Below are 25,491 nucleotides of genomic sequence, written 5' to 3'. Positions count from 1 at the left end.
GGGATTTGGTACGTTGTAATAAAAATTAAGGTTGTGGCTTGTTTTCATACTTTAACCTGTTGCGATCCGTGGTTTTGTTAAGCAGGGTCATTATAAATAATATTTCTTATACAGGTTGATATATTGTGTTTGTGTTGTGGACCCCAAACTTCTGACCCGGGTTTGGAGGGCCCCATATAGGGTATGGATTAGGGTAGAATTTGATTAGGAGTGGGTTTAAGGGTAAAACTCATGGGATAATGGGGAATAGGTCGTGGGTTTATGGGCTATATTATTTTTCTGAATTTTTTTATTGAACTTAAAAAAAAATTCTCTCAGCCGACCCCTGAGCGGTCGCTCAGCAAAGCTGAGCGGGCGCTCAGCTTGCTGAGCGGTCGCTCAGTAGAGCTGAGCGGGCGCTCAGCTGGCTGAGCGGTCGCTCAGCAGAGCTGAGCGGGCACTAAGGGGGTCACTGGAAAAAAAAAATTCAGCCCGGTTTTTCTATTGTTTTTTTGTTTTGGAAAGGTTATTAACTTCTAAGGGTTCCTGTAACAACAAATCATGGGTTGCCTCCCATGCAGCGCTTCTTTTTCGTCATTAGCTTGACGTTGCGTACCTTCCTCAAGTTGACAATAAAACGGCACTAACCACTTCTCGGTTTGTCGTGTCCCCATAATAGTGCTTCAAACGCTGACCATTAACCTTGAATGCTTGGTCCGGATCATTCTCAAATATCTCCACCGCTCCGTGTGGAAACACAGTTTTGACAATAAAAGGTCCAGACCACCTTGATTTCAACTTCCCAGGAAAATGTCGGAGACGAGAGTTGAATAAGAAAACTTGTTGCCCCGGCACGAATAACTTAGGATGTAGCTTCCTATCGTGCCACCTTTTCACCTTTTCCTTGTACATTTTGTTGTTCTCGTACGCTTGGAGTCGAAATTCATCAAGTTCATTAAGCTGAAGCATTTGCTTCTTTCCAGCTGCATCTAAATCTAGGTTCAACTTTTCAACGCCCAATAGGCCTTATGCTCAAGCTCCGCAGGTAAATGACATCCCTTACCATACACCAGTTGAAACAGGGACATACCAAGCGGAGTTTTGTATGCTGTTCTGTAAGCCCAAACAGCTTCATCGAGCTTTAAAGACCAATCCTTCCTTGACGGACAAACAACCTTCTCTAAAATGCGCTTGATCTCTCTGTTAAGCACTTCCGCTTGACCATTTGTTTGCGGATGATAGGCAGTAGCAACTCGATGATTCACATTATAACGCTGCATCATAAAAGTGAACTTACGGTTGCAGAAATGCGACCCTTCATCACTTATGATTACCCGAGGCATTCCAAACCTTGTGAAAATTTTCTTATAAAGAAAATTCAACACTGCCTTTGCATCATTTATCGGTAGAGCTTTAACTTCTACCCATTTTGAGACATAATCGACTGCTAGCAAGATGTACTAATTGTTGTAGGACGAGACAAAAGGCCCCATGAAATCGATTCCCCAAACATCAAAGACCTCGACTTCAAACATCACATTTAACGGCATTTCATCCTTTCTCGTCAAATTTCCCACTCTTTGGCAACGATCACACCTTAAAACAAACTGATGAGCATCCTTAAACAAAGTAGGTGATAAGTGGCATTTTATACCACTTAGAACGTCATAAAATGGATTAAATTGGTGTCTTGAAATCAAGTATTTTCTGTATTTGATGCGTTTTTCTAGTGTTTATGCATTTCAGGGTATTAGTTGCATTTCGGGGGAGGAATCATCAAGAATAAGCCTTAGCATGTGTTCAGCATTGCGAGAGGAAAGAAACGGGCAGATTACGGCGAAGAAACGGAGCAAAATCAGATTTTTTTCCAGTAGAGGTCTGAGCGCCCGCTCAGCTATGCTGAGCGGCCGCGCAGGGTCGGGAAAAAAGATATATTATTTCAGGACTTCTACTTCTGTTTGGTTTCCACTTCTATGTAATCTGAGTTTTATGGGACTATTATATAAGTAGATTTGAGACGTTTTCACAAGTGTGGATTAAAGAAGATCGTGTTTTTACGCAAGGAGCGAAGGAGATAAGGAAGAAGATCGATTTAGCACACCGCAACGAAGAGGAAGCATATTTTCTTGTGATTCTTGTTTCGTTGTAACGTTGGATGCTAGTTTTCTTGCTTTGAACTTATTTACTCTTGTGACGTACTCTGTTTTAATATAATTAGTTTAGTTATTATTTTCTTGTGTTTGTTTATCATGATTTCATATGAACCCATGATGACGATAAGTGCTATTATGGGCTAATCGTGATCATGGGGTTACAACGGATTTATTATGGAATTCTTTAGTTAATTGTTTAATACCTTAGTGTGTGATGATTGTATGATATCTAGTATTGGTTGTGCGTATTCGTCTTATGTGCATCGCGAACATATAAGATAGGGTGTTAATCTCTTATGAAGCGACGATGGATCTTGAGATTTAGAACTTGCCATGCTAGCATAGGTTCATGTACGTTGTGCATGATTAGTGGGTAACTCTAACAGTTTTATTTGCCCTATGTAATCAAAAGGAATAACTTGCACTTAAATCGTTGTGTTGTCAATTTCTGTAGACATATAGGAACTCAACATAATTGATAACTATTCAACTTCTATCTTAATTGTGGATTCTTGGTAGAATGGTATTAGTACAATAAAAGTTGGCTTTTATCAGTTTCGTGTTATTCGATTAATATCATCACTATCACATGCTAAAGGTAATAACAATGACTATTGAAGGAAGTAGTAATGAAGTTGTGATCTCATGAGTGTTTTATTGATAATTTGAAGTGTTAAGTAAGTGATTAATTAAGTAGTTAATTGTAGTTAATATTTAATCAACAATCTTAAGTGTTAGTGTCATAACATTGAGAAGTAATCATACATTGGTGAGTGAGTTTAATTAGACTATAATTTAGTCTGAGTCTCTGTGGGAATGAACTTGAAAGTATTCTATATTACTTGCGAACGCGTATACTTGTGTGAATATTAGCGCATGTTTTCGCCCTAACAAGTTTTTGGCGCCGCTGCCGGGGACTCGGCGTATTTGTTTAGTTTATGTACTTACCATCATTGGTCATTAGGACTCAGTGATTAGGACGTAGTAGTTAATTATTGTTTCCGGTTGTGTTTCAGGTACTTTAGCAAGCGTTTATGCAAACTCGTTCTCGTGCTCACAAGAGGACTTTAGATACAGTTGAAGAGACAGACGAAGTTCTTGATATTCCGGAGAAGTTAGATTTTGAGGATTCGGATTCAGGAACTGAGCGGAAAGAACCAGTAAACATGGGAGATCGTATTGTTCAAGCTGATCCAGCTCTTATGGATTTTTCTCGGCCTAAAATTGATGACATTTAGTCAAGCATCCTTCATCCGGCTATTCAAGCTAACACCTTTGAAATCAAGCCGGGCACTATTCAGATGGTGCAGAATTCTGTTTCTTTTGGAGGAGCGGCAACTGAAGACCCCAACATGAACATAAGGAATTTTGTTGAGATCTGCAGCACTTTTAAGTGTAATGGCGTGACTGATGAGGCTATCAAGTTGAGGCTTTTCCCATTCTCACTGAGGGACAAGGCTAAAGACTGGTTACATTCTGAACCAGCTGGGTCCATCACTACGTGGCAAGATCTTGCGCAAAAGTTTCTGGTGAAGTTTTATCTGATGGCAAAGACTGCTGCTATGAGGAGTGCTCTTACTCAGTTTGCACAGCAACCTACAGAATCTAAGTGCGAGGCTTGGGAACACTACAAGGAAATGTTGAGAAAATGTCCACATCATGGAATGCCGGATTGGATGGTGATCACTGGTTTCTATAATGGTTTGGGGGCCCAATCTCGGCCCATGCTCGATGCAGCAGCTGGAGGCGCCTTATGGGCTAAAAGCTATACTGAGGCGTATAATCTTACAGAGACGATGGCTGCAAATGAGCATCAAAACCCAACTCAGAGGATGACGTCAGGCAAGGTAGCAGGTATTCTGGAAGTTGATGCAGCCACCGCTATTGCAGCCCAGCTCCAAGCGCTATCAATGAAGGTTGATTCTTTGGCTACATATGGAGTTAATCAAATAGCTATGGTTTGTGAGCTTTGTGTAGGTTCTCATGCTACGGATCAGTGTTCTCTTGTCAACGAATCTGTTCAGTATGTGAATAATTATCAGCGACAACAGCAGCCTGTGCCAGTGACCTATCATCCTAACAACAGAAATCATCCAAATTTCAGCTGGGGGAATAATCAGAATGCTATTCAGCCACCATATCAGCAAGGAGTGAGTAAACAGTTTAACCCACCTGGATTCTAGCAACCACAGCAGTATGCTATAAGGCAATCATATCCTCAACAGGGAAGTACAGCTACATCTACTAGTGCTGATTTTGAGGAACTTAAGTTGTTATGCAAGAGTCAGGCGGTTTCTATCAAGACCTTGGAAAATCAAATCGGTCAATTAGCCAATGCAGTGCTCAATCGTCAACCTGGCACCCTTCCCAGTGACACGGAAGTACCAGGCAGGAAGGAAGCTAAAGAGAAAGTCAAGGCTATTACCTTAAGGTCTGGAAAAGTTGCTGATGCTGAAAAGACAAAAGAAGGAGAAGCTGAAATTAGAGATGAAGAATCTAAGCAAAAGGAGAAAACGGCGGAACCAAGAAAGACTACTGTTGAACACACTCTGCCTGAGGCTAATACATGGGAGAAACAGCTCTATCCTCCACCACCTTTTCCTAAAAGATTGCAGCAACAAAAGCTGGATAGACAGTTCGGGAAGTTTCTGGAGGTGTTCAAGAAACTTCACATCAATATACCTTTCGCTGAGGCTCTGGAGCAAATGCCTAGTTATGCGAAGTTTATGAAGACTATTGTTTCAAGGAAGGTGAAACTGGATGACCTTGAAACCGTTGCTCTCACAGAAGAATGCAGCGCTGTTCTGCAGCAAAAGTTACCACCAAAACTGAAAGATCCAGGAAGCTTCACCATTCCTTGCACCATTGGCAATCTGACTTTTGACAAGTGCCTTTGTGATTTGGGAGCAAGCATTAATCTGATGCCGTTGTCTATCTTTAAAAAGTTGGATCTGCCTGATCCAAAACCCACATACATGTCTCTATAATTGGCTGATCGTTCCATTACTTACCCAAGGGGCATAGTGGAGGATGTGCTCGTCAAGGTGGATAAGCTCTTCTTTCCTGCAGATTTTGTTATTCTGGATTTTGAGGAAGATAAGAAGATTTCCATAATCTTGGGAAGGCCTTTCTTAGCTACTGGCCGTACCTTGATAGATGTGTAAAAAGGTGAACTTACTATGCGGGTATAAGAGCAGGATGTGACCTTCAACGTATTCAAGGCAATGAAATTCCCTACAGAAGATGAGGAGTGCTTAAAAGTAGATGTGATTGATTCTGTGATTACTTCGGAACTCGATCGCATGCTAATGTCTGATGCATTGGAAAAGGCCTTAGTGGGGGATTTTGACAGCGATGATGAAGATGGCAACGAGCAATTACAATATCTGAACGCTTCTCCCTGGAAGCGAAAGCTGGACATGCCTTTTGAATCTCTTGGTACTTCTGACCTCAAGAATGCTGAAGGTAGTGAGGAAGAAAAGCTCTTAAGGATTTTGAGAGAATTCAAATCGGCTATTGGATGGACCATAGCAGACATCAAGGGGATAAGTCCTTCATATTGTATGCATAAAATTCTGCTAGAGGAAGGTAGTAAGCCAACTGTGGAACAGCAGCGAAGACTGAATCCCATCATGAAGGAGGTGGTGAAGAAAGAAATTCTGAAATGGCTGGATGCAGGCATCATTTATCCTATTTCTGACAGCTCATGGGTGAGCCCCGTACAATGTGTACCTAAGAAAGGTGGTATCACTGTGGTCGCAAATGAAAAGAATGAGCTCATCCCCACTCGAACAGTTACAGGATGGAGAGTATGCATGGATTATAGAAAATTGAACAAAGCCACAAGGAAGGATCGCTTCCCTCTTCCATTTATTGATCAGATGCTTGACAGGTTGGCGGGTCATGAGTATTTTTGTCTTCTGGATGGTTATTCAGGGTATAATCAGATTTGTATTGCACCAGAGGATCAGGAAAAAACTACCTTCACTTGTCCATTTGGCACGTTTGCTTTTCGCAGAGTTTCGTTTGGGTTATGTGGTGCCCCGACCACTTTTCAGAGATGTATGATGGCTATATTCTCTGACATGATTGGAAATAATGTCGAAGTGTTCATGGACGACTTCTCCGTCTTTGGACATTCATATGATGAATGTTTGAATAATCTGCGCGCCGTACTCAAAAGATGCGTGGAAACTAATTTGGTGCTCAATTGGGAGAAATGTCATTTTATGGTGCGTGAAGGCATTATTCTTGGGCATAAGGTCTCTAACAAGGGTCTGGAGGTGGACAAGGCCAAGGTGTGAGTCATTGAAAATCTTCCCCCACCTAATTCTGTGAAAGGAATCCGTAGTTTTCTTGGTCATGCGGGTTTTTATCGGCGATTCATCAAGGACTTTTAAAAGATATATAAGCCGTTGTGCAATTTGCTTGAGAAAGATGTGCTTTTCAAGTTTGATGATGAATGTTTGGCAGCATTCGAGACTCTCAAGAAGAGTTTGATCACTGCACCAGTTATTACAGCACCAGATTGGACAGAACCGTTTGAGATGATGTGTGATGCGAGTGATTATGCGGTAGGTGCAGTTCTGGGACAGCGCAAGAAAAATCTCTTCCATGTGGTCTACTATGCGAGTAAGACTTTAAATGGGGCCCAATTGAACTACACCACTACTGAGAAGGAGCTTTTGGCTATAGTCTTTGGTTTCGAGAAATTTCGATCTTATCTACTTGGTACGAAAGTAACAGTATTCACTGATCATGCGGCTATTCGCTATCTGGTTTCCAAGAAGGATTCGAAGCCGAGACTCATTCATTGGGTGCTTTTACTTCAGGAATTTGAGTTAGAGATCAAGGATAGAAAAGGTACTGAGAATCAAGTAGCTGACCATCTCTCTAGGTTGGAGAATCCCGATTCTACTTCACAAGATAGGACGTTAATCAATGAATCTTTTCCGGATGAGCAGTTGTTCGCAGTTCAGGAAGAAGAACCATGGTTTGCAGATATTGTAAACTATCTCGTCAGCAATGTAATGCCTCCTAATTTGACATCCGCTCAAAAGAAGAAGTTTCTGCATGAGGTGAAGTGGTATATGTGGGATGAACCATATTTGTTTAGACAGGGAGCTGACCAGATCATCAGGAGATGTATCCCGTTCTGTGAGACGGAGGGGATATTACGAGACTGGCATTCCACGATTTATGGTGGACACTATGGTGGTGAGAAGACGGCAGCTCGTATTCTGCAAATAGGTTTTTTTTGGCCTACTTTGTTCAAGGATGCTCATCAGTTTGTGTTAAGGTGTGATCGTTGCCAAAGAGTGGGAAATTTGACAAGGAAGGATGAGATGCCATTAAATGTGATGCTTGAAGTCGAGGTCTTTGATGTTTGGGGAATCGATTTCATGGGGCCTTTTATCTCATCTTGCAATAACCAGTACATCTTGCTGGCAGTCGATTATGTCTCAAAATGGGTCGAAGTTAAAGCTTTACCGACAAATGATGCAAAGGCAGTGCTAAATTTTCTTCATAAGCAAATTTTCACAAGGTTTGGAACACCTCGGGTAATCATAAGTGATGAAGGATCGCATTTCTGCAACCGTAAGTTCACTTCTATGATGCAGCGTTATAATGTGAATCATCGAGTAGCTACTGCCTATCATCCGCAAACAAATGGTCAAGCGGAAGTGTCTAACAGAGAGATAAAATGCATTCTAGAGAAGGTTGTTTGTCCGTCAAGGAAGGATTGGTCTTTAAACCTCGATGAAGCTGTTTGGGCTTACAGAATAGCATACAAAACTCCACTTGGTATGTCACTGTTTCAGTTGGTGTACGATAAGGGATGTCATCTACCTGCGGAGCTTGAGCATAAGGCCTACTGGGCATTGAAGAAGTTGAACCTGGATTTAGATGCAGCTGGTAAGAAAAGAATGCTTCAGCTTAATGAACTTGATGAATTTCGACTTCAAACGTACGAGAATAACAAAATGTATAAGGAAAAGGTGAAGAGGTGGCACGATAGGAAGCTACATCCTAAGTTATTTGTGCCGGGGCAACAAGTTCTCTTATTCAACTCTCGGCTCCGACTTTTTCCAGGGAAGTTGAAATCGAGGTGGTTTGGGCCTTTTATTGTCAAAACTGTGTTTCCACATGGAGCGGTGGAAATTTTTTAGAATGATCCGAACCAAGCATTCAAGGTTAACGGTTAGCGTTTGAAGCACTACTATGGGGACATGGCAAACCGAGAAGTGGTTAGTGCCATTTTGTTGACTACTTGAGAAGGGTACGAAACGTCAAGCTAATGACGAAAAAGAAGCGTTGCGTGGGAGGCAACCCATGAATTGTTGTTACAGGAACCCTTAGAAGTTAATAACCTATCCAAAAACACAAAAAAATCAGAAAACAGGGGCTGAAATTTTTTTTTCCAGTGACCCCCTGAGCGCCCGCTCAGCATTGCTGAGCGCTCGCTCAGCTTTGCTGAGCGACCGCGCAGCAAGCTGAGCGCCCGCTCAGCTTTGCTGAGCGACCGCTCAGGGGTCGAGTACGAGAATTTTTTTTACAGTTCAGAAAAAAAAACAGTTGTAGCCCATAAACCAACGATTTGTTCCCACTACCCCATCATTTTAACCCTTAATTCGCAAACCCTAATCTAATCCACACCCTATATATACATACACCTATCCTACATATCTCCCACAAACTTCCTACACTTAAACTCTCTCCCAAGCACCAAAACTCAGTTCTTACACACTTTTATTCACGAATCAATGGCACCCAAGAGAGCACGCACTATTGACAACAACAACACAGTTCCTACTACTGATTCATCGAGGGGTACTGCTGCAAGGCCTTGGTTAACTGACAGAGCCGCGGAGGAGGAGTACACTAGGCTATTGGGGAAGCCGATTATGAAGGAGAGAGGGTTTTTACCATCGGGGAGGGATGGTGAGTTGCTGCCCATGATTGCAGAGAAGGGGTGGATAGCTTTTTGTGAGTCACCCGAAGCGGTACCGATGAGCGTTGTTCGCGAGTTCTACGCGAACGCGAAGGCCGAAAAGAATGGGTTTTCTGTAGTCCGAGGGCTGACAGTTGATTATCACCCTGCGGCGATTCGCCGTGTGATTGGACAGCGAGAGAGGAAGCCCGAGGAGGAGAACTGGAATGAAAAGACTGTTGAGGATTTTGACTTGGATTTGATTTGTGCGACTCTCTGTCGACCAGGCACAGTTTGGACCTTCAGGACCGGCACTAATGAGTATCGTCACTTTCCGGCGATCGCCATGAACAGGTATGCCCGTGCATGGAATGCATTTATTTGTGCTAATATTTTGCCTTCTTCGCATGCACACGCGGTCACAGTTGAGAGAGCACAGTTGTTGTGGGGAATTCTGAATGAGGAGTACTATGTGGACCTTGGTGAGTTTATCTACCAAGGAATTCTGAAGTTTTTGAGGGGAGCGAAGCATATGAACATCCCTTATGCATCCATGGTTATGAAGCTATGCCGAGCAGTGGGAGTGAACTGGCCGGCTAATGAGTAGTTGCAGTTGCCGGCAGCTCCGATTGATTCTGGGACGCTGAATGGGATGCAGGAGTGGACCGGTGGTGAGCTTGAGGAGTATGGGCTGGGTTATCGTCTTCCAGGAGGGCGTCCAGCATGAGGTGCTACTATGGCTAGGCCAAGGCGTGATGAGGGTGGTTCTTCGAGAGCTCAGGAGGGTGCTGGGATGGTTGATGCCCAGTATAGGAGGCTTACACGGCGGATGGATGCTATGTACGAGACGCAGAGCAGATTTGCTCAGGAGCTCACCCTTGCGTTAGGGATTGCTTTTCGAGGCCTTGGAGCTGATATCCAGTGGCCAGTTTTTGGTGAGGACTCTGCATACCCGCCGCCTGATACTCCACCCACTGAGGGTGATGATGATGATGACTCCGAGTAGGTATACCCTGTGTTCCTTTCTACTACCTTCACTGAGAATAGTGAAGATTTTAAGTTTGGGGGTGGTAGTTAAGGAATATTGTGTGTGTGTCATATAGCTGCATATTCATGACAGCTTAGTTCATATAGTTGCATAATTTAGGCCATATAGTTTTTTTATATATATAGCTTTTATTGTTTATCATGTCACGTAGCTCATGCATTTACCATGATCCCTTTTGCAATGATTTATCGACTGAATTATGATATTGATGCGAGTGTAGTGATAGCATTAAAGTGATATTAAGTTGTGTAGGTTGATATGCATGCTAGAAACACTTGTAATTCCACTAAGTCTTAGAGAATGCGTAAGGGCTAGATTGTTGTTATGATTTGGTTGTTTTCGAGGTCAATCTATTTATTATGCTTAGAATTCGATAATAGGTTCTTAGTGATAAAGGCATGAAAAAGAAAAAAAAATTGGAGAAAAAAAAATGGAATTTGTTGCTGGTTGTGTCTAGGCGTCAAATGGCTAGTAGCCGACTCGCATATGGTGCGAGTAGTCTAGGGTTGAGCAAGATGGAGCGAAACGCACTTGCTCAGAAGTTATAAAAAAAAAATTAGTTTATGCATAATTGATCAAGAGTGGGCTCTTTGGTATTCGAGTTATTAAGTTCTTAGGGGACTTTGTGCCTAGTGACCTAAGGCTTTTAGAGTCTGGGATCCGCTAACCTAACGCTCGTTACATGGATACCATTGTATAAGTCTTTTGTGGACCTCACTCATTGCACGGTCAAATAAGCATTTGTGTTGTGAATAAAAAGCATGATTCCGTAATAAGCTCCAGAGTTCTTGTAGTGTTGTATATCACTTTGTGCCTAGAATTTTTATTCTTTGTATAATCATGGGATTGCCTTGAGGATAGTCGAGTCATAATAATTGGTCTAGTTCCGAAGCATATCTGTTAAGCATTTGCACACACCACGTTTCTGGCTGTATGTCCGTGTGCATGAGTTTATTGATCTTTAGTTGTCTAACTGCATTTGTTGAGATGTTGCAATTTGGTTGGTTAATTGTAGTAAGGGGGATCGCTGTATTTTCATATAGATTGCATTCATGCATGTTTTATATTTGTTTTTGAGTCTGTGACGCTTGAGGACAAACATCAATTTAAGTTTGGGGGTGTGATAAGTGGCATTTTATACCACTTAGAACGTCTTAAAATGGCTTAAATTGGTGTCTTGAAATCAAGTATTTTGTGTATTTGATGTGTTTTTGTAGTGTTTATGCATTTCAGGGTATTAGTTGCATTTCGGGGGAGGAATCATCAAGAATAAGCCTTGGCATGTGTTCACCATTGTGAGAGGAAAGAAACGGGCAGATTACGGCGAAGAAACGGAGCAAAATCAGATTTTTTCCAGTAGAGGTCTGAGCGCCCGCTCAGCATTGCTGAGCGGCCGCGCAGGGTCGGGAAAAAAGATATATTATTTCAGGACTTCTACTTCTGTTTGGTTTCCACTTCTATGTAATCTGAGTTTTATGGGACTATTATATAAGTAGATTTGAGATGTTTTCACAAGTGTGGATTGAAGAAGATCGTGTTTTTACGCAAGGAGCGAAGGAGATAAGGAAGAAGCCCGATTTAGCACACCGCAACGAAGAGGAAGCATATTTTCTTGTGATTCTTGTTTCGTTGTAACGTTGGATGCTAGTTTTCTTGCTTTGAACTTATTTACTCTTGTGACGTACTCTGTTTTAATATAATTAGTTTAGTTATTATTTTCTTGTGTTTGTTTATCATGATTTCATATGAACCCATGATGACGATAAGTGTTATTATGGGCTAATCGTGATCATGGGGTTGCAACGGATTTATTATGGAATTCTTTAGTTAATTGTTTAATACCTTAGTGTGTGATGATTGTATGATATCTAGTATTGGTTGTGCGTATTCGTCTTATGTGCGTCGCGAACATATAAGATAGGGTGCTAATCTCTTGTGAAGCGACGGTGGATCTTGAGATTTAGAACTTGCCATGCTAGCATAGGTTCATGTACGTTGTGCATGATTAGTGGGTAACTCTAACAGTTTTATTTGCCCTATGTAATCAAAAGGAATAACTTGCGCTTAAATCGTTGTGTTGTCAATTTCTGTAGACATATAGGAACTCAACATAATTTATGACTATTCAACTTCTATCTTAATTGTGGATGCTTGGTAGAATGGTATTAGTACAATGAAAGTTGGCTTTTATCAGTTTCGTGTTATTCGATTAATATCATCACTGTCACATGCTAAAGGTAATAACAATGACTACTGAAGGAAGTAGTAATGAAGTTGTGATCTAATGAGTGTTTTATTGATAATTTGAAGTGTTAAGTAAGTGATTAATTAAGTAGTTAATTGTAGTTAATATTTAATCAACAATCTTAAGTGTTAGTGTCTTAACATTGAGAAGTAATCATACATTGGTGAGTGAGTTTAATTAGACAATATTTTAGTTTGAGTCTTTGTGGGAACGAACTAGAAAGTATTCTATATTACTTGCGAACGCGTATACTTGCGTGAATATTAGCGCGTGTTTTCGCCCTAACAGTAGGCCAGAAAAAACCTGCTTGCAGAATACGAGCTGCCGTCTTCTCACCACCATAGTGTCCACCATAAACTGTGGAGTGGCAGTCTCGTAATATCCCCTCCATCTCACAGAATGGGATACATCTCCTGATGATCTGGTCAGCTCCCTGTCTAAACAAATATGGTTTATCCCACATATACCACTTCACCTCATGCAGAAACTTCTTCTTTTGAGCAGAGGTCAAATTAGGAGGCATTATATTGCTGACAAGATAGTTTACAATATCTGCAAACCATGGCTTTTCCTCCTGAACTGCGAACAACTGCTCATCCGAAAAAGATTCGTTAATCAATGTCTTATCCTGTGAAGTAGACTCGGGATTCTCCAATCTAGCGAGATGGTCAGCTACTTGATTCTCAGTACCTTTTCGATCCTTGATCTCTAACTCAAATTCCTGTAGTAAGAGCACGCAACGAATGAGTCTCGGCTTCAAATCCTTCTTGGAAACCAAATAGCGAATGGCCGCATGATCAGTGAATACTGTCACTTTTGTCCCAAGCAGATAAGATCGAAATTTCTTGAAACCAAAGACTATAGTTAAGAGCTCTTTCTCAGTAGTGGTGTAGTTCATTTGGGCCCCATTTCAGGTCTTGCTAGCATAGTAGACCACATGAAAGAGATTATTCTTACGCTGCCCAAGAACTGCGCCTACCGCATAATCACTCGCATCACACATCATCTCAAAAGGCTATGTCCAATCCGGTGCTGTAATAACTGGTGCAGTGATTAAACTCTTCTTAAGAGTCTCGAATGCCGTCAAACATTCATCATCAAATTTGAAAGGCACATCGTTCTCAAGCAAGTTGCACAGCGGCTTAGATATCTTCGAAAAGTCCTTGATGAAACGCCGATAAAAACCCGCATGACCAAGAAAACTACGGATTCCTTTCACAGAAATAGGTGGTGGAAGATTTTCAGTGACTCTCACCTTGGCTTTATCCACCTCAAGACCCTTGCTAGAGACCTTATGCCCAAGAATAATGCCTTCATGCACCATAAAATGACATTTTTCCCAATTAAGCACCAAATTAGTTTCCACACACCTTTTGAGCACGGCACAAAGATTATTCAAACATTCATCATACGAATGGCCAAAGACGAAGAAGTCGTCCATGAACACCTCGACATTATTTCCAATCATGTCAGAGAATATAGCCATCATACATCTTTGAAAAGTGGCCGGTGCGCCACATAACCCAAAAGAAACTCTGCGAAAAGCAAACGTGCCAAATGGACAAGTGAAGGTAGTCTTTTCTTGATCCTCTGGTGCAATACAAATCTGATTATACCCTGAGTAGCCATCCAGAAGACAATAATACTCATGACCAGCTAACCTGTCAAGCATCTGCTCAATAAATGGAAGAGGGAAGTGATCCTTCCTCGTGGCCTTGTTCAACTTTCGGTAGGCCATACATACTCTCCATCCTATAACTGTTCTCGTGGGGATGAGCTCGTTCTTCTCATTTGCTACCACAGTAATACCTCATTTCTTAGGCACACATTGCACGGGACTCACCCAAGAACTGTCAGAAATAGGATAAATGATGCCTGCATCCAGCCATTTCAGAATTTCTTTCTTCACCACATCCTTCATGATAGGATTAAGTCTGCGCTGTTGCTCAACAGTTGGCTTACTACCGTCCTCTAATAGAATTTTATGCATGCAATATGAAGGGTTGATCCCTTTTATGTCTGCTATGGTCCGTCCAATAGCCGATTTGAATTCTCTCAAAATCCTTAAGAGCTTGTCCTCCTCACTACCTGAAAGGTCAGATGCAATAATAACAGGTAATGTAGATGCATCACCTAAAAAAACATACCTCAAGTGTTCAGGCAATGGCTTGAGCTCCAAGGTAGGTGCTTCCTCAATTGATGGTTTGAGCTTTCCTTCAGCATTCTTGAGGTCAGAAGTACCAAGAGATTCAAACGGCATGTCTAGCTTTCACCTCCAGGGAGAAGCATTAAGATATTGTAATTGCTCGTTGCCATCTTCATCATCACTGTCAAAATCCCCTACTAATGCCTTTTCTAATGCACCAGACATTAGCATATGATCGAGTTCTGAAGTAACCTCTGAATCAATCACATCCACTTTTAAGCACTCCTCATCTTCTGTAGGGAATTTTATTGCTTTGAATACATTGAAGGTTACATCCTGATCCTGCACTCGCATAGTAAGTTCACCTTTCTGCACATCTATCAAGGTACGGCCAGTAGCCAAGAAAGGTCTTCCCAAGATTATGGGAATCTTCTTATCTTCCTCAAAATCCAGGATAACAAAGTCTGCAGGAAAGAAGAGCTTATCCACCTTGACTAGCACATCCTCCACTATGCCCCTTGGGTAAGTGATAGAACGATCAGCCAATTGTAGAGACATGTAGGTGGGTTTTGGATCAGGCAAATCCAACTTTTTAAAGATCGACAACGGCATCAGATTGATGCTTGCTCCCAAATCACAAAGGTACTTGTCAAACGACAACTTGCCAATGGTGCAAGGAATGGTGAAGCTACCTGGATCTTTAAGCTTTGGGGGTAACTTTTGCTGCAGCATAGCGCTGCACTCTTCCGTTAGAGCAACGGTCTCAAGGTCATCCAGTTTCACCTTCCTTGAAAGAATACTCTTCATAAACTTCACATAACTAGGCATTTGCTCCAGAGCCTCATCGAAAGGTATATTGATGTGAAGTTTCTTGAACACCTCCAGAAACTTACCGAACTGCTTATCCAGCTTTTGTTGTTGCAATCTCTTAGGGAAAGGTGGTGGAGGATAGAGTTGTTTCTCCCCTGTATTACCCTCAGGAAGAGTGTGTTCAACAGTAGTCTTCCTTGGTTCCGCCGCTTTCTCCTTTTGCTTAGCTTCTTTATCTCCAACTTCAGCTTCTCCTTCTTTTGCCTTTTCAGCATCAACAACTTTCCCAGACCTTAAGGTAATAGCCTTAACTTGCTCTTTAGCTTCCTTCCTGCCTGGTACTTCCGTGTCACTGGGAAGTGTTCTAGGTTGATGATTGAGCACTGCATTGGCTATTTGACCGATTTGATTTTACAAGGTCTTGAAAAAAACCGCCTGACTCTTGCACAACAGCTTAAGTTCCTCAAAATCAGCACTAGTGGGTGCAGCTGCACTTCCCTGTTGAGGATATGATTGCCTTTGAGGATACTGATGCGGTTGCTGGAATCCAGGTGGATTGAACTGTTTACTCACACCTTGTTGATATGGTGGCTGCATAGCATTTTGATTATTACCCCAGCTGAAATTTGGATGATTTCTGTTATTAGGATGATAAGTAGCTGGCACGGGCTTCTGTTATCGCTGATAACTGTTCACATACTGAATAGATTTATTGATAAGAGAACACTGATTCGTAGCATGAGAACCTGCACAAAGCTCACAGACCATAGCTATTTGATTGACTCCATAGGTAGCTAGAGAATCGACCTTCATAGATAGCGCTTGGAGCTGCGCTGCAATAGCGGTGGCTGCATCGACTTCCAGAATACTTGCTACCTTCCTAGGCATCATCCTCTGGGTTGGGTTTTGATGCTCATTTGCAGCCATAGTTTCAATAAGATTATAAGCCTCAGTATAGCTTTTGGCCCACAAGGCGCCTCTAGCTGCTGCATCGAGCATGGGCCGAGATTGGGCCCCCAAACCATTATAGAAACCAGTGATCACCATCCAATCGGGCATTCCATGATGTGGACACTTTCTCAACATTTCCTTGTAGCGTTCCCAAGCTTCGCACATAGATTCTGTAGGTTGCTGTGCAAACTGAGTAAGAGCACTCCTCATAGCAGCAGTCTTTGCCATTGGATAAAACTTCACCAGAAACTTTTACGCAAGATCTTGCCAAGTAGTGATGGACCCAGCTGGTTCAGAATGTAACCAGTCCTTAGCTTTATCCCTCAGTGAGAATGGGAAAAGCCTCAGCTTGATAGCCTCAATAGTAATGCCATTATATTTGAAAGTACTGTAGATCTCGACAAAATTCCTTATGTGCATGTTGGGGTCTTCAGTCGCAGCACCTCCAAAAGAAACAGAATTCTACACCATCTGAATAGTGCCCGGCTTGATTTCAAAGGTGTTAGCTTGAATAGCCGGATGAAGAATGCTTGACTGAATGTCATCAATTTTAGGCCGAGAAAAGTCCATAAGAGCTGGATCAGCCGGAACAATACGATCACCCATGATTACCGGTTCTTTCTACTCACTTCCTGAATCCGAATCTTCAAAATCTATCTTCTCTGGAATATCAAGAACTTCATCTATCTCCTCAGCTGTATCTAAAGTCCTCTTGCGAGTACGAGAACGAGTTTGCATAAATGCTCGCTAAAGTACCTGAAACACAACCGGAAACAATAAGTAACACGCCTTAATCACTGAGTCCTACCGACCAATGATGGTAAGTACATAAACTAAACAAATACGCCAAGTCTCGGGCAGCGGCGCCAAAAACTTGTTTGGGCGAAAACACGCACTAATAATACACGCAAGTATACGCGTTCCCAAGTAATATAGAATACTTTCTAGTTCGTTCCCACAGAGACTCAGACTAATTATGTTCAATTAAACTCACTCACAAATGTATGATTACTTCTCAATGTTAAGACAATTAACACTTAGATTTGTTAACTAATTATTAACTACAATTAACTACTAAAATTAACCACTTAATTGACACTTCGAATTAACAATATTAAAACACTCATGAGATCACAACTTCATTACTACTTCCTTCAATAGTCATTGTTATTACCCTTAGCATGCAACAGTGATGATATTAATCGAATAACACGAAACTGATAAAAGCCAACTTTCATTGTACTAATACCATTCGACCAAACATCCACAAATAAGATAGAAGTTAAATAGGCATCAATTATGTTGAGTCCCTATATGTCTACAGAAATTGACAACATAATGATTTAAGCACAAGTTATTCCTTTTGATTACACAGGGCGAATAAAACGGTTAGAGTTACCCACTAATCATGCAACATCATTCATGAACCTATGCTAGCACGGCAAGTTCTAAATCTCGAGATCCACCGTCGCTTCACAAGAGATTAACACCATATCTTATATGTTCGCAACGCACATAAGACGAATACGCACAACCAATACTAGATATCATACAATCATCACACACTAAGGTATTAAACAACTAACTAGGGAATTCCATAATAAATCCGTTACGACCCCATGATCACGATTAGCCCATGATAGCACTTATCGTCATCATGGGTTTATATGAAAACATGATAAATAAACACAAGAGAATAATAACTAAACTAATTATATTAAACCAGAGTACGTCACAAGAGTAAATAGGTTCAAAGCAAAAAAAACTAGCATCCAACGTTACAACAAAATAAAGAATCACAAGAAAATATGCTTCCTCTTCATTGCGGTGTGCTAAAACGGTCTTCTTCCTTATCTCCTTCGCTCCTTGATTAATACAACGATCCAACACACGTGAAATGTCTCTGAAATCTACTTATATAGAAGTCCCATAAAGCTTAGATTACTCAGAAGTTGGAAGCCAAACAGAAATAGGAGTCTAAAATAAATATTCTGATTTTCCGTCCCTGCGCGGCCGCTCAGCATAGCTGAGCGGGCGCTCAGACCCCTACTGGAAAATGTCTGATTTTGCTCCGTTTCTTCGCTGTAATCTGCTCCTCTCTTCCCTCTCGCAATGCTAGACACATGCCAAGGCTTATTATTGATGGTTACTCCCCCGAAATGCAACTATTACCCTGAAACGCACAAACACTAGAAAAACACATCAAATACACAAAATACTTGATTTCAAGACACCAATTTAAGCTATTTTAAGACATTCTAAGTGGTATTAAATGCCACTTATCAGTTATACATATCGAGTTCTATTTCAAATCATGTGGAAAAGATGACAAATGTAGAATCTGATCCTAGTAGTAGCTCTGCTCCTAACGAAGTAGAAGAACCTATAAAGAGTAAGCGTGCAAATATGGTGAAGGACTTTGGAAGTGATTTTGTTAGGAATTAAATGTATTATTGATCATGAACAAAATATATAGCATAATCATTCATTAAGTAGGTTTAGCTGTCAAAGGCTAATGATCATTGTATGATAGCCGTTGACAGGGTAGCTTATCAACTGATAAGTTTTTGCAGCATTTTTCATATAGATCTCAATAATAATTTATTGATGTAATTATTCATTACATGATGATAACTAACTCAATGGATAAATAGAAAGAATGGTTAACTTTAAATATGAAATGCCATGTATTTTATCTAAGTGAAGTGAGTCATCAATGGCTAAGAAGAATAGACTATAAATGGCTAACGACATCAGCTCATCAACTGGTAAGAAGTTTACACTATCAATGACTAAAGTAGAAAGGAACAATTGACAATGACTTGACAGAGCACATATATTAAATCTGACAAAGCACATTGGTTGATAGAGATTAGGGAAGAAATACTTGCCTCAATTGATCTGCTTTCTAACTTTCAATCACTATTATATGCTCACCTCTACTCTGTATCTACTCGTCTCATTATCACACATAATCAAGCGTTACTTTTACTATCATGGTTTGGCTTTGAATGCCTTGAACTAGGTGTATCTATCATAAAAGATACTACTTCAATTAAACAACAATATGTAATTGTCTATCATATATTTATCCTTATCATCTACCCACCCGATAATAACAGATAAAGATCACATTTAATCATATGTGGTTTAACAAACACATGGACTCACGATTTATATAACACATGAGCACATAAGACACATATCACATATTTCATATAACATATAACTCAGTTCGTCAAAACATTCGACTCGATACGTTTAGAAACGTTTACAGAATCAAGAGACCTTTCGAAATGAAAGATTTTATGTCTCGAAAGTATTTTTAACAGAAGCATAATATTTTTTTGAGTCTAGACGCGTTCGTTTTGTAGTAAACGGACGAACGGTCTATTTATTATGAATAAAATAAGTATAATTTAATTAATAATAATATTAATTGAATTATAAATACCTTTATATCATTTTTAAAAGCTCAAAATGATTTTTAAATCATTATTTGGCTTAATTATTAATAATTACATTTTATATAACTATTTATAGAATTAGTAATTAATTAAATTAAAGAATTAATTAAATGCATAAATAATTAATTAAAATAAAATATAAATAATTAAATAAAATTTTGATTTATGAAAATAATGAAAGAAACTGATTTACTGAATTTAAAATAATTTAGTTAATTATTTAAAATAATCAACTAAATTAAATTTTGAATTTAAATTCATTTTTAGAATTAAAATAAGATTTTTGAATTATTTTTAAAACAAAATTTCCAGAAACAAAATTGAAGCTGGGTTTTGGGGGGAAATAGATCAAACCCGGGTCATTCGACCGGGTCGCGAAGAATGGCTCCTGGTCGGGCTAGAACACCACCCAGGATCCGGCAGGTTCGCCTGACGTTGGCGAGCTCGACTTTCTGGCAACGTCGACCAGAATCATTACTGAACTTGCATTAAATTATAGTAATTGATCCCTACATTCCATATCATAGCTCTGAACATGTTTTAATTAATTAAAATTCAACAACCACGTCGGACACCCGATATATGCAACGGCGGCGCTAGTTTCGGGCGATATTAAAATCACACCCAACACTAACAAAATGAACATGAACCAACTGTAAATTCAACGATCTATTCATCCATATCAATCAAAACATCAAACAATCATCATATAATAAACCCCCAAATTCGATTAAATCCGGGAAAAGTCAACTTTTAAAATCGATACCTCGTTTGATCATTTTTCTTGAAAGAAATGATAGAGGAGATCCAGAGCTTCAAAATGGTTACTCATATTAGTGATTTGGAGTTTAAAATGGCTATCAATTATGTGTTTGATTGTCAAGAACGCACAAATGCTAACCATTGAAATTTTAGAGAAAATCCTGATTTTTGATATATTTTTCTGATTTTTGTATAATTAAATAAAAATTAAATAACAAATATTCTATTTATACTTACAAAAATAATACTCCCAAAAATTATTTAGGGCCTACTTATATCATTTAATAAAAAAAAATTAGCCCAAAATTAATAATTAACGGGGAATAATTTTTTATCCAATAAATACAAAAAATATGTCATAATTTTCCAAAAATTAAGAATAATTCAAAAATGCGAAAATATTGAATATTTGAAAGTCCCAAAATTTTATAAAAATAAAAATATAATTTTTGTGGGTTTTGACGTCCCGGTAGTGGTCCGGAAAAATCTTATTCCATAAAACAATTTTTTTCTAAATTAACTAGATGTTTGAAAAATCAATATGTTATACGCCATATTATGCAAAATAAGGCCAATTACTCTATACGAAATATCAGCAATCAAAACGAAACCTGAATAATATAATTTTTAATATAAATCCATTTAACACATAATAAAATACCCGAAAATATCTCGTACCACACAGAACACATATAGCACATAACAAATAATTTTTATGATCATTCATAATTTATAATATCATAAGTCACATAATTATTCATATAATATGACATTAAACAGTCATAATTTCTCGGTCGTTACATTGGTGTTGATGGAAAAGCTCGGGGATAGCAGTGGTTGACGTTAATTGCTTCCCCGCCGTCGACGGTGAAGGAGGGTGAAGACGATGACAAACTTACAGTTTGGTCATCGTTCTTTTTCCACCTTTACAGTTGACACCATGTAGTTCTATTTTAAAAATTTTATTTCCATTTATTTTAATTTCACAAAATTGTTTTTAATATTTAAAAATTCCAAAAATTGTTATTTTAATATTTAAAATTTTTCCAAAAAAGATTATTTTCAATTCAAAAATAAATCTGAATTATTTATTTAATTGATTTTAATTAATAATTAATTATTTAATTGATTAATTAATTAATTTTGAATTAATTAATTGATTTCATTAGTTAATAATTAATTTTAATTGATTATTTAATTTAATTTAATTATTTCTTTTGATTTAAAAATTCTGAAAAATAGTTTCTAGTTTTAAAATATTTTTCTAAATTATGTTCAAGCCTCGATAATTATTATTAAATGGTTTTAAGGTCATATTCGGGAATTAAAATCTTGTTATGTAATTATGATCTTTTACCCGTTTTAATTCCGAAAAATATTCAAAAATTCGTATTAAATACTAGAAAAATCATTTTAATCCCGAACCTTCTTTGAAAAATTATTTTTATCGAATAACTTACGTGTTATGTGCTATGTGTGATCTTATTGATGTATAATATGCCTATGTGTTCATTGTTTGACGGTTTTCGCCATAACTTTCAATATGTACGTCGGATTTGGGTGAAACGAAGGGTTGGTAGAAGCTTGTAGCGTCTATGTGACGATTAGAATAAGATAAGAATTAGTATTTATAGATACTTGTAATTTTTAGCAGTGGAAGCGAGGCGTAGAAATGGAAAACAAGTGGTTAGTGAATAGAATCAATGGACGAGTGCAAGTGAAGTAAAAATTAGTCGAGATAAGGCAAGTGTTCTAAACCTTTCCTGAAATATACTGCAAGTACCCTGCTCAGTTCTTGTTTTATATTGAAAGTGCTTTAAATATACCTGAAACTAATTATTTGCTAGCAAAGTTTCGGTCGCTAAAAAAGTTGGTCGCTGATAGGCCAGTTTCTTGTAGTGGCATGTGATAGTTGAGTTACTTGACCCTAAAACCTGATCATATCATTTGATGCTTGAGCCGTAAGCCTTATTCATTGTGAACCTTTGATTGTTGAAATCCCAGATACTAAACCACACCAATACAATACTAGTTGGCAAATACATGTACACCATACACCAAACAATGAAACAGAATTGCTCGAACATACAGAAACTCTATAATACCTTGTAACATCAAAGAACTAAACCTTGTATAACCTTATATACCCTAGTGATACTCATGAATTGCATTATGCTCTGAGACAAATGTCATATCAATGTTAGTAATGATTCTATTTTATTGAATTACAATGTTTATCATATTGAATTATTTTAGAATTGGATAGTTTTTTTATGTCGACCAAATTTGTGGTCAGACCAGCTTGGTGGTCATATTAGGCCAATGCGTTCCTTGGATCCAGTATATAGAATAGAGCTATATGCCTTGCTCGGGGAGAGTGCGTGATTGATCAGCAGCCTAACCTTGATTTTTAAAATTTAATACGAATATCCAATTCTAATAATTGCTTAAAAAGGTACTTGATTCCTCTAAATCATTTATTTGATCATTGTTTAACCTCAGTTATTGTTATTATGACTTGTTGAGGTGGTTAGCTCACTGTTGAGAATCTGTTTATGATATTCTATAGTAAAAAGGAAATTCTTGGTAGCAAGGATCCCCAGTCCAGCGTGCGAGCTAGGATTCTAGGTTGAGTTGGATCGAGCTCGGATGAGCTTTATGTTGTAGTTTTGAGTTATGCAAGTTTGTAAGAATGTTTTATTATCAGTTGTAAATTAAACTAGCTGGGATTTGGGATGATGTAATATAAATTAATGTTGTGGCTTATTTTCATACTTTAACCTGTTGCGATCCGTGGTTGTGTAAAGAAGGGTCAGTGCATATAATATTTCATACACAGGTTTATATATTGTGTGTGTGAGTTGTGGACCCCAAACTTCTTACTCGGGTTTGGAGGGTGTCACAGGTTTGGTATCAGAGCTACAAGTTATAAGTCACTGAAACAAGCCTAGATTGTCGAGATTGGGTAGAGGGTTAGGATTAGAGATAAGCAATAGAAATATAGGATGTAATATCCGGGACATAACGTGTATTTATTTTTGCTTATAAATGTGTATTCGGTATTTATTTTATTTATTCTGTGAACTATTTGTTTAGTGGCATATGTGGTTGAATATTTAAAAAAGATATATTTTGAGTATTTTAATTTTTATATGTCCAAAATAAAGTATAGATAATTGTCATATATTTCTATTAAGTTTTATGTTGTTTTATGATTTTATAAAAGATTTATGATTTTAATAAATTATTATTCAGAGTAATTAAAAACTATTTTTGTATAATCGGGAACCAACCGACTTCAACCGTTCTTACGTTTTTACAACCCGAAACTCTTCCAAGAACTCCTTCCTAAACTAATTACAATATTCCGAGCATTTTCCATGTTTTGACGTTTTCAATCCGGCGTACGGTTTTCTCTGTGCGGGTCCCGGCGGGATATTTTCGATACAAACTTCGTTTCGCTAAATCGATAAACCCGTATTTTCGAGAAACGGGATCTTTTTATTAAACTATTCTAATTATCATCTCGTAGTACGTGTACCCAAAGCGCTGAGACCAAGACCGCAGTACAAAATGTGTAGATTTGGATAATTATCCGAAAACTTGTATCGTTTGGATCTGTTTTCTCAAATAAACGTACCATTTTATATCCGGTATGATCCAATAGGGTACCAATATTCTGTAAATATATTCCGTAAATATAAATAGCCCTTACCGTATTTTATTTCGTACAGAAAATCATTTGCAAACAGTTAATTATATAATTTTACAGAGAAAACCCTAATTTTATAATAGTTTCTGAGAATCAAACCCTAATTTCAAGGCATTACCGAAGTCCGATTAGAACGCACGAGTAACTTAAACGAAGAATTTGAAGAGTACTTTCAGATTCCAGAGCTTGTTTAACTGCAGAAACTATTGGTATTTTTTATATATTTTTATTTATTTTCGAATTATTTTGAATTAAAATATGAATTTTTGTTCGAGGGATTGTTTGTATGATTTGATGATTGCATGTTGTAGAGCTCGTTTTCCTGATGATTTTGGTATATTATATGACTGATTTGGAGTTCAATAACATGCTCAAATCTGTGTTTTAATTTCGAATTTCAAAATTAGGGTTTATAACCGTATGAATGTTCTTAATTGAAATTTGGGGGTTTCTTTCCAGGGGTTATTAGATGTTTTTGTTAATTGCATCGTGTTCCCGATTGAATTTGCAATCGATTCATGTATAGCATGATAACAGACGATTCCTGGTTTACTCAAATCGAAGGAAACAAAACTCATCGGAGACGGCAAGTTTCTTGGACTTTTTCCGGCCAACTCTGGGGTTATTGATGTGATTTGATTACATGGTTGAGTTCCTTGTGTTCTGTATATTAATTCTGGATCTTTTGGTGATGTGACGATTGCCGGAACGCATTCTCCGGCGATTCCCGTCGTTTTCCAGCGAGGATTTTGTAAATTGCAAACAGGCCCCTATAGTTTGAAAAATGATGCACTTTAGTCCCTGTGGTTTCCAGAAGTTGCAAAAATAGGATTGTTGTTTTAAAAATATTTAAAAATCATATTTTCTATTTATTTTAATTACATAAATTTGTTTTAATTATTAAAAATCCTAAAAATTATTATTTTAATCCTAAAAATTATTTTTAATTCAAAAATAAATTTGGATGAATTAGTTAATTAATTTTAGTTAATAATTAATTAGTTAATTGGTCAATTAATTCGAAAACTAATTGATTAATTGATTTAGTTAATTTTTAATTATTTTTAGGTAATTATTTAATTACATTTAATTAATTATTTTGATTTAAAAATTCTGAAAAATAGTTTCGAGCTTTAAAATATTATTTTAAAATGTTTTCGAGGCTCGATAATTATTATAAAATGATTTTAAAGTCATATTCGAGCAATTGAACTATGTTTATTGTTTTAAAATGATTCAATGACCCGTTTTAATTCCGAAAAATATACAAAAATTTATATTAAATCT

General features: G+C 38.2%; 2 non-coding genes across 2 annotated transcripts; one reads left to right on the top strand and one right to left on the bottom strand.

The window, feature by feature from the left end:
• Positions 1–3,691: 3,691 nt before the first annotated feature.
• LOC141688232 (small nucleolar RNA R71) lies at positions 3,692–3,798 on the bottom strand. Its single transcript, XR_012561689.1, has one exon. It is a non-coding gene; the product is annotated as a small nucleolar RNA R71 (small nucleolar RNA).
• A 12,571-nt stretch (positions 3,799–16,369) lies between these two features.
• Positions 16,370–16,476, top strand: LOC141687645 (small nucleolar RNA R71). Its single transcript, XR_012561135.1, has one exon. It is a non-coding gene; the product is annotated as a small nucleolar RNA R71 (small nucleolar RNA).
• The last annotated feature ends 9,015 nt before the right edge of the window (positions 16,477–25,491 follow it).

The sequence above is a fragment of the Apium graveolens genome, chromosome 9 (assembly GCF_009905375.1).
Source record: "Apium graveolens cultivar Ventura chromosome 9, ASM990537v1, whole genome shotgun sequence".
In the NCBI taxonomy this organism is placed as follows: Eukaryota; Viridiplantae; Streptophyta; class Magnoliopsida; order Apiales; family Apiaceae; genus Apium; species Apium graveolens.
Note: the sequence above shows the minus strand (reverse complement) of the source record. Positions and strands in the feature narration are given on the sequence as shown.